The following is a 17,828-nucleotide window of genomic DNA, read 5'->3' on the forward strand; positions in this document are numbered from 1 at the left end:
ATAATTTACACTCTGATTATTAAAAAAAGGTGTACATGTAGGGTGAAATGTGATATTTCATACCATCTGCAGCTACGTAGGATAATAAGTTGAGAACATGACCATAAAAGTTATGTTTTCCAATTCATTTATTTTGCAGATGAAGAACTGAGGCCCAGAGATATGAATGGACACAAAATCTGTATGACAAAAATTGTTGATTGATTTGAAAGGTTTCAAAAAGTTTAAAGTTCTATATATTTACAAGGTGTTTTTTTTTGTTTTGTTTTTTTAAGAGAGGGCCAATGATTTCATTGGTATGGAACATCCTTACAAATCAGCCATTAATCTGTATCTTAGAGTTTTAGCAGGTTGTTTGAGGGCACTGAGAGATTACCTTATTCACTCATGAGTCCTTACCTTGTAAATGTCAGAAGCCAGGCTTATAACCCAGGTATTTCAGATCACAAGGCCAACCTCCTAACTACTCCACCAGGCTGCTTCTGACAAGGTAGATTACTTGTGAGATAATCTACATGAAGGAGACTTTTTCCCCCAAGTGATGCATCTTTTTTTTAAAAAAAAAACCTGATAAGAGGCTCTAGCAATTTCAGTTCTGGAAAATACCAGAACACAGTCATCAGCTCACAGAAGTTCCTGGATTTTTAATGCTGAACATGAATCTGTTTAGTTGGAAATGTGTCCCAGAGGGACAGAAATATATTCCAACACCAGATTTCATTTTCCTCATTGTGTCCTTGAGCACAGTTGAATAAAATACAATAAGTAATTCTCGACTGATTTACACAATAGTTTCTTTCCATTGGTGACCAAGTATGGACTGAATGTTATAAACCCTGAAGAAGCCATTGAGTTACCTTAGTTAAAATGTTTGTGAATCTCTCTGAGGGTTATGTTGTCTAATAACTGGGAATATCTAGTTCAAATATACATGTGGTCAAATAGGTCAATAAAAATAATAATGATGTTGTTTTGTTGTTTCAGTCATGTCCAACTCTTTTTGACTCCATTTGGGATTTTCTTTGCAAATATACTGGAATGGTTTGCCATTTCCTTCTCCAGATCATTTTACAGATGTAGAAATTGAAGCAAACAAGGTTAACTGACTTGCCCAAATCCAGATTTCAACTCAGGTCTTCTGGATTCCAGGCCTGGTACTCTATGCACTATACCACCTAGCCATGAAATAATAATAACTAACTGCTATTTACATAGTGCTTTAAAATTTGCAAAGTACTTTACCTATGTTATCTCACTTGAGTTTCATAACAGGCTACTTGAGGTAGGTTATACAGATATTATTTTCTCCATTTTACAGATGGAAAAACTGATGCTCAGAGAGGTTAAATAAATCATCTATTTTTGCACAGATTTTTTAAGTATCATAGGCATGATTCATATACAGGTCTCTCAAAACTCTGGGTCTACCATTTACTCCACCATCCTATGTTGCCTATCAGGGAATACAATGCAAAAATTCAATCCTCAGTTTATTTGCTAAATTGCAAAGCTCTTGTGCCTCATAAAGTAAGTATATACAGGCTTAAGAGGTCATTGAGAGTTCTTGATGTTTGTGGGAGGTCACTCTGTTCCTTGGCAATCAGTGAACTGTGATTAGTGCTGTGTTGGCAAATATTTAACAACCAGCTCTCAGCAGGGTGGGTGGGGTAAAATGAACTCATCATTTAATTTTATATTTAATCTGGATTATTAGCATTTTCGCTATAACTTCCTTAATTCTAGACAATCAACAAATCTATAAATCAAATCCTGTATAGTGTTTGCTGATTTCCATGATGTAAATGCTCACACTCAACATTTAATAATCAATTTCTGTGAGTTGGGTCAACCCACCCTTGGCTGGGACACTTGGGATTTATTTTGGGCTTTCTGGTCCTCAATTCTTTTAAGACCAGAGAAATCATCTATGTTAATACTTAATGAAGAACTCTGTCCATTGTTTTCTATATTAATTTACAAAGCTATGAATGAAAAAAATCATACCAATGGAAAAAGGACATGATTTATTTTAAAGTTTCACGGGTAATATCAAGGAAAATTTCAAATTTTGGCCTGAATGAGAAAGACAGAATTTGGGGGAGAATAATACATGAACTCAGAAAGTAACTTCAAAACAATGTGCTGGTGATGAGAGAGCTCTGATGCTACCATATACAATTCCCTTAGTAACTCTGTCTTTACCTCCTCCACCATTAGTGCTACTGCACACCAAGAAAATACAGAGGATCCTCTGGATTCTCACATGCTAACACAAAGAACATCAATTTTAATCTTCAGAAGAATGAAACCGAAGGTCACCAAGCACTATGTGTTTTCTTGTGCACTTGAGACTTTAAAGGTGATTTCCAAAAATTACCACACTCATGTTTAAGGCCTCCAAGAAACAAAAAACAAAATATACACAGGTATTCTCATCTAATGGGGCAACCAGGTGGCATAGTGGATGGAATACTGGGTTTGAAACTTGGAAAATTCATCTTCATGAGTTCAAATTCAGCCTCAGATGCTTACTAGCTGTGTGATCCTGTACAAGTCATTTAACCCTGTTTGCTTCAGTTCCTCATCTGTAAAATGAGCTGGAGAAGAAAATGGCAAACACCTCCAGTATCCCTGCCTAGAAAACCCCAAATGGGGCCACAGAAAGTGGGACAGGACTGAATCACAACTGAACACGTACCCACCTAAGGCCATTGAATGAAACCATGAAAACATAGCTTCAGAATATGAGAGGAGAGCTGGTTATGGAAGGAGAAGATTCCACTTATAACGAAATTGTTCAGGGGCAGCTAGGTGGTGCAAGGGATAGAGCACTGGCCCTGGAGTCAGGAGTACCTGAGTTCAAATCCGGGCTCAGACACTTAACACTTCATAGCTGTGTGACCCTGGGCAAGTCACTTAACTCTAATTGCCTCACTAAAAACAAAACAAAACAAAAAAACAAAAAAATTGTTCCTTACTTCTGGGATGTACAAGAGTGGGGATATTTCTCTCCATCCTCCAAATAGCCATTACTAAGTACTTGCTCAGTGGATGACACTGTAGCTGGCAAGGAGTAGACCAGAAAGTTAAGGTAGCAAATAGTTCTGAGGAGCATGGCCTAGGGCAGCCAAATAGAGAGCCAACTCTGGTCATCAGGAATTGAGCTGCAGCAAGATACAGGTCCAGAGGAGGCAGCTAGGTGGCACGGTGAATAAAGCACCAGCCTTGGATTCAGGAGGACCCAAGTTCAAGTCCAGCCTCAAACACTTGACACTCACTAGCTGGGTGACCCTGGTCAAGTCACTTAACCCTCATTGCCCCACCACAAAAAGGAAAAAAAAAGAAAATAAGTGTATCTATTAAAAAAGATACAGGTCCAGAGAGCCCAGCAAAGTTATCTACCAAGCAGACACATTACACACATGAAGAAAGCATGAAGAAACAGAGAATAAAAAGATCCTTAGGGCACTGCACTGCCATAAGTATGAGTTTCTTTGGCCAAGTGTTTACTATGTGTATACATTTCTATAAATAAACTCTGTGCTCACTCTCTTCAGGCTTATGAGGAGAATATTTTCTTACTATTGTTTTTGCAATATTATTTCAGTAAATGCCTTTATTTTGTTTTTGGTTTTGGTTTTTGGTGAGGCAATTGGGATTAAGTGACTTGCCCAGGGTCACACAGCTAGTAAGTGTCAAGTGTCTGAGGCCGGATTTGAACTCAGGTCCTCCAGACTCCAGGGCCATTGCTCTATCCATTGCACCACCTAGCTGCCCCTAATGCCTTTGTTTTGAGATAAGTTTGTCAGCTTGATGACTTTTAAAGGTAAGCACACCACGAGGGTCTCCTGAGGTATACTTTTAGAGGTGCAGACCCATAGAATATGCTAAATGTGAGAGTTTGTGGTTTTTTTTTTCTGTTGGAACCTAATCAGTGATTTTGAATTGGGCATGGTAGTCTACAACAGGTGTCATTCATGTATCAAACCTAAATTTGCATCTCTAGAATTTCCACTTGTTGCTGCTTGATGGCATTAGCTCTGGGGGCTACCAGGGCTTTCTCCTCCAAATTCAGTATCCTTTCTACAACACCATACTAGCTCACACTGAACCCATTGCTCCTAGGTCTTGCCCTCTGGCATTAATGAGAACAAGTCTAATTATTCTTCCACTGACAGGCCTTTACTTACATGAATACTGCTACCCTAGCTACCTTAGACCTTCTCTTTTCAAGGAGAAACTTCTCTAATTCCTTTATATGATTTTGAAATAACAGGAGCCTGTGGCCCTTTACCATTTTATATACCTCTCTATACTCTCTCTATACTCTATTCTCCTGCCCTCTCCATCTTGTCAATTCCTTTCCTAAAGTTCAGAGATGAATACAATATTCCAAAAATGATCTGCTGGAATTCAATCCAATAAACATGTATTAAGTACCTATTATGTGCCATGTACTGTGCTAAGCACTGAGGATACAATTAATAATAAAAAAAAGCAACCACAGTCCCTAGGGCTGGGGAGTAGGGAGGAAGAGAGACAACACACAAAAGGAAGCAGGAAAGCAAGAGGGAGGACCAGGGAGGACCTGGTGTAATGGCAACTTGTTGGTAGAGTTGAAACAAGGCAGAACAGCAGATGCAGCATGGATTGGGAATCTAACTCCCTTCATATTGGATTAGTTTGGATTATTATTAGTTTAGGTTATTATTTTTCTCAATGTAGTCTAAGATTGTGTTAGCTTTTATTTTCGGGGGGGTCCATATTTCATTATGGACTCATAGTGATCTATAGTAAAATTCTATACTAAAATATACTAAAATTCCCAGATCATTTCAAGGACAAATTCCTTACCTTATCTCATACTAGTGAAGTGTGTTTTTTTTAAGCCATGTTCAAAATTTTAAATGCCTTCCTATTGAATTGCCTGGTATATAATAGGTGATTAATAATTGCTTATTAACTTACCTGGATCTTGTTATATTTGAGCCAATGTGCTAGTCTGTTGAAATCTGTTTGGATTCTGATTTTGTAATACAGTCGATTAGCTAGCCTTCCTAGTTTTTTTGTATCATCTACAAATGTGATGAGCATGCCATCTATGAATTTATTTAAGTGACCGATAAAAGGAAACACAAAATTCTAGCACTCCTAGATACTTTTCTCTAAGTTATCACTGATCTATTAAGGATTTCACATTAACCAATTCCAAATGCATGTAACTAATCTTTCTCTATGCCTGCAGCATTCCATTGCTCAAATAGTCTAGTAACTGTCAAAATAAAAGAAAGAAAATGAGGTTATTCTGGCATGATTTGTTCTTGATGAAGCTATGCCAACTTCTAATGATCAGTGCTTCCTTTTCTAGGTTCATTAACCATCCCTTTGCTAATAACTTAAAATTCTACTAGCAATTGACAATAAGCTCTCTGACCTATGGAATTAAGACTATATATACCCTTTTCCATAATTGTAGCACCTCTCCCTTTCACCACAGTATCATTGATAATGCCTGAGTAACCATGCCCATCAGTTCTTTCAGTACCACAAATGTAGTTCATCTGGGCTTGCTAAACCAATTCTTGGATGCAAGACACAGACTCCTCCAAGGCATGGGTATTCAAAGACTTTTTTCTTGGTGGGAGTTATCAGACATTGAGCTTTTCTGGTATAACCTCTTAGAATACAGTATCCCCTCAATACCATAATAGGGAGAATTGGAATAGGACTCCAGTGGATGGTTCTACTTCTTACCTTTGTAAAATTTGGGAGAAAGATTTAATTTTTCCTTCTATTTCCTTTTTCTCCTTTCATTGTCCCCATCCATGATAAACCTAGTCCCACCTATTCACATATCTTTTTTTCTCAAAAAATAAAATAATACTGAGAAATTGAAATTATGCTTTGGGTACATTGAAGTTAAAGTGATACATTAAAATTAAAATATAGAAGAATGAAAACAATAAATATGTAGCAATAAAAATAAGCCAACCAAAGTTGTTGAAACAGTAGGAAAGAATAAGAAAAAAGATTATCAGTCATGAGAAAAAGACAACAACAGGTTAAAAAATCAATCTGTATCCCCTAACCCATAGATAATCCATAACATAAATAATCAATATATTGATAGTTTAATTATATAGTCAATTCTATTTTACCTAAATTTACCAAAGAACAACAAAAGAAATAAAAGAAAAACATGAATAATTCTCAAACTATTTCTATTCATTTGGAATACCTTATGTACTTTTAACAGCTGTTGCCCCTTTAATGGTGTTTCTTTTAAATAGGCTTACAGGCTCATAGGATTACAAGTTCAGAGCTGGAGGGATCAATAGAATTAAGTTCAACACATTCATTTTATAGGTGAGGAAACTGAGACCTATACAGATTACCTGACTCACCATTGACTTATCCACCATATTCCCTGTCATCCAAGCTCACTAGCTAGGATCTAATTTAGCACTTTCTGTCACCCCCCTCCCCTGTCAATTCTAATGGTAAGGCCTCTGGAGTTCACCAGAGTTCTCACAAATAAGCTAACTTCTTTTCTTTGATACTGCCACCACCATGGTGCAGGCTCTCATTTCTTCATGCCTGGACTTTTGCAATAGCCTATTGGTTGCTTCCCTGCCTCAAATCCTTCCTCACTCCAATTCTTCCTCCACTTTGCTACCAAAGTGATTTTCCCTAAGCACAGTTACAACCATGTCATCCCTTACTGAACAAACTCCCATAGTTCCCTGTCACTCACAGGATCAAATATGAAATTCTCTGTTTGGCATTAAAACCCTTTCATAACCTGTTTCCTTTCCCGATCCTGACATTTCTAGCCTTTTCATACCTCATGCTAATGACATTGGCCTCCTTGCTGTTCCAAGAACAAGACACTCTATTTCTCAGCTTAGGGCTTTTTCTCTGGCTATTGTTCCTACCTGAAATGTTCTACCTTCTCATCTCTGTCTCCTATCTTTCCTGCCTCACATCTTGATTATTTCCTTATTATAAAACACATAGCTTGTTTATAAATAGTTGAAAAGTTGTTTGTATGTTGTCTCCCCTGTTAGAATATGAGCTCTCCAAAGGCAGGGATTATCTTTTGCCTTTCTTTGTATCTTCAGTGTTGAGCACAGTGCCTGGCACAGGTAATACACTTTTTACTTGCTTATTAGTTGTCAGGTTCACATAATAACTTTAGGAGGAAGGTTTAAAACCTGGGTCATCCTTAATAAGTCCACTATTCTATAAACAATTTTGCATTACTTTTTTAAAGGATAAGAATAATTAGTATAAATGTCCTTAACATAAATTAATTGAGAGTGAGGGGAGATTACACAAAGACCAAAATGGGGTTTAAAAATCTTATGAATATCCAAATGCAGACCAAATCAGAGAAACAGAATTTTGAGAGCTGGCAGCAAGGTTAGAGATAATTTAATATAAGCCTTACTTTACAGATTAGAAACTTGAGATCTAAAGAGGTTATGTGACTCAAGGTGACACAACTAATTTATGGCAGTGCTCGTAGAAGAACCCAGGTTTTTGACTCTCAGCCCACTCTGCTTACCTAATGAACATGATAGATAATAAATATTGATAAATCAGAATGTTGTAGTTATTTCTTCCATGCTGATTCATTTCAATAAAGACCCCAAAAAGCCCTAGAAGTTCCCACCAAGGATAATAGAATTTGGGATACCTAGAATGTTGATAAACCCAAGCATGCTTACAATAGGCAGGAAGCCCCACAGTAGAAAAGGGAACACAAAATTTGTTTATTACCACCTGGGATTGGCCACTTTCCTCTTCAACTCCCCATCCTGGAGTTTTGTATTTCCTTATCTCCATGCAGGGAACTGTAACGATGGACAGCTGCTATTAGAGCCAGACTCACAGATTGAATTGGGTGTGGGTGACAGATGAATGGGAGAGTCATATGTGAGCCAGTCTCAGATGGAGACTGTTGGAGACCAGACTGTGAAAGTTACCCAGATTTTAGAGCACAAGTGAGAAATGGAGCACAAGGAGGAGAGGACCATTCTATTGAATGGCAGTCATTTGAGGACCTGTTCATCTGTGATCAAAGTGGATTATTTTCTCCCACCATTCTTCTTCTGATTTTCCCCAGTATAGTCTGTGATCTGGAGTTAAGGTCTTAGATACACATTTTCTCCCATTTGCCTTCTAGAATTTGTTGGTACAGGTGGTTTGTGCTGTCTCTATAGAACTGGGAAGACAAATTCAAGGAAGTTTGGGAGATATCTGGAGGTGAATGACTCCATAAAAAAAAACACAACCTTTTCATTTCCATTTGAGCTATGTTCAGAAAACATTAGCCATTAAGTCAACTAGCATTTGTTAAGCACCCAGTATGTACAAGGAACTGTATATACTAAGCACTGGGGATAGAAAGAAAGGAACAAAATAAGACCTGCTAACAAGGAGCCCACAGATTAATGGGCAAGACAATATGCAAATGACTAAGTGCAAGCAAAACAGAGAAGGGTTAAATTGGGTGTAGTCTCAGACAGAAGACACAAAAATTAAGAGGAACTGATAAAGACACTGTAAAATGTGAAGCTTTAGTTAAGATCAGAAGGATTCCAGGGAATCTAGGAAGTAGAGATGAGAGAGATGGAGAATTCCATGCTTCAAGGAAAGCCAGTGAAAATATACAGAGTTGAGAGATACATAATGTCATAAAGCTGGTGTCACAGTATGCTGAGCAGCTGAGTGATCTGGATGTGAGGGAGGAGAGTGGGGAGGAGACAGAAAGTAGAGTCCAGATATGGGCTAGAAACTCTAAAACTGTGAATTTCATATTTTGATATTTTCAGTAATATTGCATATCATCCCCTAGCTAAATTCCAAACCCATTTACCATGTGGTTAAACTGCTAGATGCCAATGCTTAAACTGCAAAAACCACATCATTGTGCTGGTAGGATAGATTGGGTGTTTTTAGGCTGATTGCTTTCAGGTGGCCAGAGAGGTTATGGCAACCTTTGATAGACTATCTTACACATACATTCAAGGTGACTTGTGTGGGTGACTAATGAAATGGTGGCCCAAAGAAAACAGTACAAGTTAGACATTGAAGTTTCTCACTGGATAATTAATACAGTGACATGCTGGTTTGAACTGCTTATGCTGCAGTGCCACCTTTGCTATGCCTCAGCTGTCCTATATAAAATATATAACATAACACAATAGGCATAGTTCAATTAATAGAGGTTCATCTTTGAATCACATTATTTTCTACTGAAAGAATTATTTGGAAGAGAAATAATCAATATTTTAATTTTCTAATTATATCCTTTTCAATACAATATTATATAGGTTTCCTCATTGTTCTACATCTACCCTACTCATCTTACTGCATACAAATTCCTAGAAGTATTTAAGAGAACAGCTACTCAAATTCCCTGAAGCTTGGGAGAGTGTACCCTCCACCCTGGAAACAGTAGCCACTTTGATGAACAGTTAAAAGTAAAAAAAATGGGTTGGGAAAATGAGCAAACAGAAAAAAATGCTGACCCTAGAAAGTTTCTATGGTGACAAGAAAGATCAAAATACACCCTCGGAAGAAGATAACAAAGTCAAAACTCCTACATCCAAAGCATCCAAGAAAAATTTGATTTGGTCTCAGGCCATAGAAGTGCTCAAAGGGGACATTGAAAATAAAGTAAGAAAGGTAGAGGAAAATGGAAAGAGAAATGAGAGTGATGCAAGAAAATCACGAAATAAAAAGTCAACGGCTTGGTAAAGGAGACACAAAGAATGCCCAAGAAAATAAAACCTTAAAAAACAGACTGGGCCAAATGAGGAAAAGAATGCCTTGAAAAGCCAAACTGGCCAAATGGAAAAGAAGGTACAAAAGCTCTCTGAAGAAAATAATTCCTTAAAAATTACTATTGAGAAAATGGAAGCTAATGATATTATGAGAAATCAGGAAACAATAAAGCAAAACCAAAAGAATGAAAAAATAGAAGGCAATATGAAATATTTCATTGGAAAAACAACTGACTTGGAAAATAGATCCAGAAGAGATAATTTGAAAATTATTGGACTACTTGAAAGGCATGATCAAGAAAATGAATCTAGACATCATCTTCTAATAAATTGTCAGGGAAAATTTCCCTGATATTCTAGAAGCAGAAGGTAAAATAGAAATTGAAAGAATCCACTTATCGCCACCAGAAAGAGATCCCCAAGTGAAAATTTCTAACAATATTATATTCAAATGCCAGAGCTTCCAGGTTAAGGAAAAAATATTTCAAGTATCCAGAAAGAAACAATTCAAGTACTGTGGAACCACAGTCAGGATAACCCAAGATCTAGAAGCTTCTACCTTAAAGGATGGGAGGGCTTGGAATATGATATTCTGGAGGGCAAAGGTACTGGGATCACAACCAAGAATTTCCTACCCAGTAAAACTGAGTATAATCCTTCAGGGGGAAAAAAGAAAATTTATTGAAAGAGAGGACTTTCAGGCATTTTTGATGAAAAGACCTGAGCTGAATAGAAAATTTGACTTTCAAATACAAGACTCTAGAGAAGCATAAAAAGGTAAACAGGAAAAATAAATCATAAGGAATATTAAAAGGTTAAACAGTTTACATTCCTACATGGGAAGATGATACTTGTAACTCATAAAAGCATTCTCATTATTAGGGCAACTAGATGGGGTATATTTAGACAGAGGGCACTGATGTGAGTTAAATACAAAAAGATGATATCTTTAAAAAAATAAAATTAAGGGGTGAGAGGAATGCACTGGGAGAAAGGGAAAGGGAGAGGTAGAATGTGGTAAAGTATATCACGTAAAATAAAAGAGAAAAAGTTTATACTGTAGAGGGGAAGATGGGAGAGGTGCTGGGGAGTGAGTGAACTTTACTCTCATCAGAATTGACTCTAAGAGAGAATAACATAAACACTCATTTGTGTATAGCAATCTATTTTACCCTGCAGAAAAATAGGAGAGGAAGGGGATAACATGGTGGTGATAAAAGAGAGGGCAGAATAGGGGAGGAGGCAGTCAAAAACAGAACACTTTTGAGGAGGGACAGGGTGAAAGAAGATACTGTAAGAATTGATTTGGGGGACCCCACCTTTGGCTAAAATTAAGATGACCACCACGCTCTCCCCTGCCGTGACTCCCGGATTGGTTGTGACTTCTGGGCAGGCCCAGGTTCCCGGGGGACAGGCTGCCCCTCCTCTGGTGCAACTCCTCTCCCTGAAACCAGGGCAGACTGTCTTCAAGGCACCCTGACTGTGTCATGCCACCAGGCTCAGGGACTGTCACTCTCAAGAGGAGAAAGTCTCAGGCATAACCCATATGGCTCCTTCTGCCCTTGGCACGCAAGCCTTGGGTGCACCCACACAGTATCCCTGTGCCCCAGCTGGCCTAGGGCACAGCCCATAGAGGTGCCAACAAATTAGCTTGGGGTGTGTGGACAGTCAACCAAGTTTCCTGGTGAGAGAAGTTTTTTTTTTTTTTTATTCTGGAGAAATAGTAGATGAACAGGGGTAGGAGGGAAGGAGACATAGAGGAGGCACCAGATAAGGAGACCAAGGAGATGAAGAAACCATAGACAAGCAACAAGCTAGGAAGGTAGGGGGTGGCAGAGGCAGCAGCTGGCCACATCCACAGAGAGCGAGCAACTGAGATTTCAGGGTGGCAAGTAAGAGACACGCAAAGGGATAGAGAGAAGTAGAGAGTCTGGTGGGTGGATTTTACAGGTCATATGTCCTACTTTTCTTTGTCCTTATCTCTAAGTTTATTCTTATTAATAAACCCTGTTTTTCTTTTATTGAAAGGAGGCTTTTTAATCTCATTTCCTATTAGTCTGGCAGAAGCAGTTGGGGAGGGGGCAGGCCCTTACAGATTGGCCCACATGGGGCTTAACGAACCTCAGAGATCTTTTAAAACCTCCTTTACAGATTGGAAGTTCCAGCCAGGAGTTTATAGATTAGAAAGGCAGATAGGAGCTTACAGATAGGCAGATAATAGCTAAAAGCCTACAATTCAAAATAGAATAAATGTCATGGGGAGGGAATAGGATGGAGTGAAATACAGTTAGTAATACTACCTGTGAAAAAAAATGAAGCAACTTTGTCTGACAGGCGTCATTTCTCAAAGAGAACTGAGTCAAATTTGTTAAAATAAGAGCCTTCCTCCAATTGATAAATGATAAAATATATGAAGTTTTCAGATGAAATAATCAAAGTTACCTATAGCCATATGAATAGAAATGCTCTAACTCACTATTGATTGGAGTGATGGAGGTCAAAACAATTCTGGGGTACTAATTTATACTTATTGGATTGGATAATAGGAGAGTGGAAGAAAATGACAAATATTGTAAGGGATTTGGGGAAAATGAGACATTAATGCACTCTTGGTGAACTTGTAACATTTTTCAAACATTCTGTAGAGCAAATTGGAATTATGGCCAAAGGGCTATAAAACCATGCATACTCTTTGACCAAGCAATACCACTAATAGTTTGGTATCCAAAAAGAGATTTAAAAAAACAACAAAATTTAAATTAGAATTTGGGGAGATGCCCATCAATTGGGAAATGGCTGAACAATTTGTAGGATGAGATTATGATAGATCATTCTTGTGCTATAAGAAATGATGAGCAGGATGCTATAAACAAAACAAAACAAAACAGGAAAGACTTTCATGAGATGATGCAAAGTAAAAATGTATTGTATACAAAGTAACAACAATATTGTAAGTTGATCAGCTGTGAATAATTTAGCTATTTTCAGAAACACAGTGATCCGAGACATCTCTGAATGACTTATGAAAAATGCAATCCATCTCCAGAGAAAGAACTGATGGCATCTGAATACAGATCGAAGCATATTTTTAGTTCCTTTTTCTTAAGTTTTTTTGTCTGTTTTCTTTCACAACCTGACTAATGTGGAAATATTTTGCATGATTACACATGTTTAACTTACATTGAATTGCTTGTATTCTTAATAGGGGTTGGGGAGGGAGGAAGAGAACTTGGAACACAAAGTTTTAAAAATTGACATTAAAAATTGTTTTTACATATAATTTGGGAAAAAATAAAATTATAAATAAATGAAATTTTTTTCATTGTTTTTCCAAAATAGTTCTCTCAAAATCATGTTTTGCCATTAAATCCTTTTGATTTGTCATATTCGTTACAATTCAATGTCATTCAAAGTCATCTATAGAGATGAGATTAGAAAGTATGTGATAAACATTTGTTGCACAAAAGAAATGATTATGTGAATTGTCATAAAGAGTAGGTGTTTTGATACATTAAAATTTTTAAGTCAAGGTAGTTGAAAGGATTTAATTATATCTTCCTGTGTCTACTTCATCACATAAATATAAAAACAATTCCATAAAGGATCTGGAAAAATAAAATCATGCAATTGGTCAAAAATTTATGGTGGTCTCCAATAGATTTATCCATGGATGCATCTCACTTGCCAATGTAGGTGAATAAAAAGTCACCCATTGAGTATATAATATTGGCCAAATGGTTTCAATCTACATTATGATGAACAACATTTATAAATGTGAAAGGCCAAAGTTTTAGACCGTGCTTATTAAATGCAATTGGCTTCCAGGAAATCAAATCACTAATTGCATTTGAAATATTCAAGAGTGGTTTGTTGAGGGAAAATGGCTCCAAAAATGTCATTCATAAAAGTATAAAGTCTTCTGATAAGTGCAAGAGTGGATCTGCATCCTAATCTTGGAAATCCACAGTTCTATAGCCCTTTGGGCATAGTTCCAAACTGATCTCCAGAATGTGTGGATCTTTTCACAATTCCCCTAACAGTGGATTAGCATCCCAGTTTTCCCACAAATCCTCCAACATCCAATGTTTTCCTTTCTTGTTATATTTTCCACTCTGATAGGTGTGAAGTGATACCCCAGAGTTGTTTTAATTTGCATTTCTCTGATCAATAGTGATCTAGATCATTTTTTCCTATGATTAAAATCATGCCAAAGTGACATTGACATATGATGTTTTGACCATGTCACCCATTATTTAACCTTAGGCGTGTGGCTCAAGACAAAGTTCCTGGACTTTGATTTGTAAGATCTTGCACCAGTCCTTCCTGCACTACCATTTTATTTAACAATACTTTAAACTTGCCATCTACCCAGTTCTATCCTGTCAAACTTTCTCAGGTAAATGTGTTTTTTATCTTTTAAACCCATCCTAAAGTTCTTACCTTCTTCCAGAAGCCCCTTATGCCTTTTACCTGCCTGGTCCAGTTCACTGAGCTCTTTTCCCTTGATTTAGTAAAGCAGCCACTTATAACAGGAATATTTCTTACTCCTTATATCATGATACTTAACAGGGGTCTTGTATAATTATAAAAAGAAATACTTATCTTTCTAATAAAATTGGTGAAATATGTAACTAGTTATAGGATGACATTTATGTTGGCTTTGTCTCTCTGATCATTTCCTCTATGTGGGAAGATATTAGAGCATATTTTAGTCATTGGAGATTATTTTGTGACCCAGCTCATAGCTAGAAATTCTGGACCAGGGATTCTAAACTAAAGCCCATGAGTGCATATCCCTTCTTTGCTGTACTTACTAATGCTTAAGAGGCTTGAGGCTGGCACAGAAAAATTAATAATTAGGTTGGAAATGCATCCCATGAACAAACTTTAGTACCTTTGTTTGTTGAGTGGGAGGAGGCAGGTTAGGAAGGACTTTGAATTCCAGGGAATTTTGTATTTGGTCTTGAAGGTGATAGGGAACCACTGGCATGGCCAGACCTTTACTTTAAGAAGAGGAGTTTGATAACTGTGTGGAGAATATAATGGATAGGGAAAGAATTCAGACTAGGAGACTATTGCAAAAAAGTGCAGGTATGAGGTGATGAGGACCTACATCAGGGCCAAGGCAGTGTTAGAGGAGTAAAGGAGGTATATATGAGAGATGTTATGAAGGTAAAATCAATAGGACGTGGCAACAGATTGGATATGGTACTGTGTGTGTGTGTGTGTGTGTGTGTGAGAGAGAGAGAGAGAGAGAGACAGACAGACAGACAGACAGACAGAGAGACAGAGAGACAGAGAGACAGAGACAGAGACAGAGACAGAGACAGAGACAGAGACACCTGGGTTGTGAGCCTGGAGAATGCTGTTTCCCTTGACAACAATAAAGAAGTTCAGAAAGGTTTTAGAGTATGGGGATATTGAGTTCAGTTTTGGATATGTTTAATTTAAGATGTTAATAGGACATTTAGTTGGAAATATCCAACAGGTAGTTGGAAAAGAAAGTCTGGAAGTTAGGAGAAAGATTAGAACTTGAGAAGTAGATTTGAAAATCATTGGGATAAAGATCATAATGAAATCATAAGGGTTGATGAAACCACCCAAAAAACCTTTATAGAGGGAGAAGAGGAGGAGGACTAAGAAAGAATCCTGGTGTGTACCTAGTAGTTCCTATCATGTCCTAAATGAAAATATAACAAAGGAGACTATGTAAAGGTTAGACAGGTAAGAATTGAACCAAGATGGAAAAAAAAGTGACAGAAACCTAGAAAAAAGAAATTATCAAAGAGAAGAGGGTGACTTACAATGTCAAATTTTCCAGAAGTCAAAGAAGATGACAATTGAGAAAAAAGCCATTCAATTTGGCAATTAAGAAACCACTAGTGATGCTAAGAGTACTTTCAGTTGAATGGTGACATCAGGATCTAAGAATGAAAGGACAGGAATAGATCCATTGATTGTAGATGAAAAGTAAGGTAACAGGTCTAACAGCACATAAATGGAAGTTTCCTGTAAAAAAATGGTAAACCTGGGATTTAATTTTGGGGAGCAGCTACGTCACCTCACAATATGAACTCATACTTGAGGGACCTTTTCATTGTGTCTGCCTCCATTGTTAGTTGGCTATTGTCCTTCATTCTTGAAGAGGACCAAAATGACATCACTTTGTGGTCAAAGTACAGTGTCTCTGATTAAGGCTGATCAGACCAATATGAGCTCAGACAGCTCTACCACATTTCAAGCACAAATGAACATTAGGAGTAGAGATATCTCTAAATTTGCACATCTCACATTTCTCTTGAGCTACTCAATTCTTCACTCTTTAAGTACAGTACCTTCTTTGATATGGACATGGCATGTTAGGCAGTCCTATGCCAGTGTGTCCCATGTCCCATGATCAATCCCAGAGTTTTTTAGAGAGACTTTAAGAGTGTCCTTATATCACTTCTTCTGACCATGATGTGAGTGCTTGACTTGTGTGAGTTCTCCATTTAAGTAAATGTAGTTTTGACATTCGAATAACTTGACCAGCCCATTAGAGTTGCATTCTTTGTAGTAGAGTTTAAATATTTGGCAGTTTAGCTCAAGAAAGAACATCAGTGTCCAATATATTATCTTGCCAGGTGATCTTTATAATCTTCCTAAAACAATTCAAATGGAAACAATTCACTTTCCTGGCATGGCACTGGTAAACTGTCTAGGTTTCACAGACATACAACAGTGAGATCAGTACAATGGCTCTGTAGACTCAGTTTGGTAGGTAGTCTAATACTTCTCTCCCACACTTTCTTTCAGAGCCTCCCCAAAACTGAGCTAGCTGTGGCAATGCATGCATCAAGCTCATTTATGTATGTCCCTGGAAGGTATACTACCAAAGTAAGTAAACATCAACAGCATTCAAAATTTCTTGATTTCCTTGGTTCCATGTATGGATGGTGTGGTCCTGGCCAGTTGAGAACTTGTGTTTTCTTGGAGTTATCAGGTCAAAATTAGCACAAGCATCAGAGAATTGATTCATACTCTGTTGCATCTCAGTCTTAGAGGCTTCACAATCATAATCATCCATGAACAAAATGTCATGTACCAAATCTCCTTCCACTTTAGCCTTGGCTTGTAGCTTTTTCAAGTATTTACCATGAGTGGAGTAGCTGACCTTGATATCATTTTTGTCCTTGTTGAAAGTGTCTTACAAAATTGCTGAAAACATCATGCTATATAAACCATGTGAGCAAGCACACACTTCTGCTTCACTGCATTGGTAAGCAGAATAGTATTGAGGTGCAGGGGAAGAAACAAGATGATGTCAGAAAATCTGGATTCTAATCTTGGTCCTATCACTTGCTGGCTATTTTATTTTGTTTTGTAAAGAATTAACTGTTATTTGAGGGTTTCATGACCCCATCTTTTGGCTAGAAATAAAAAAAAAACTCAGCATGCACTGGCCTCTGAGGCTCTACAAATGGCACAGTGCTCCACCAACTGGTTGTAGCTGTTGCCATGGCACTAGCACCTCATGTCACCAGTCACTGATGCCTACATGGGCCTTGCAAACTTATAATGATTGGAAGGCCCGTGAGGGCAGTCATGTGACTGTCAGAGTGGCCAGCCAATTGGCTGGGGGCTGTGTGTGGTCAGCCTGGGGTCTGCTGGGAATAAGGGAGGTTTTTTCGCCATTCTAGCTTGAAGTTGGAAGGTGACAGGTTGCTGCTGTGTGTTGTCAGCTGATTCCTGGGCGGTGGTATTGTTCAGCTTGTATAATTTCCCTTTCCCCATTTTATTTCCTTTCCCTTAATCCTACTGATCCTGTTTGTGTGTGTGTTTTTTAAGTTCATTCTTTTTAAATAAATCCTGCTCTGTTTTGAGGGAGTCTGTCTGTCTCCTTCCTTGCCCCAATATTGCGGTGAGCCACTTAGCTAACACTCCCCAATTAAAAATTGGTCCCCACAGTGTATTACAAGATTAAAATTTATTCTACCTATTTAATAGTATTATAGGGAATAGCAAATGAGAATGGATTTGAAGCTTGTGAAAAATCAT

This window comes from Dromiciops gliroides, chromosome 3 (genome assembly GCF_019393635.1).
Source record: "Dromiciops gliroides isolate mDroGli1 chromosome 3, mDroGli1.pri, whole genome shotgun sequence".
Classification (NCBI taxonomy): Eukaryota; Metazoa; Chordata; class Mammalia; order Microbiotheria; family Microbiotheriidae; genus Dromiciops; species Dromiciops gliroides.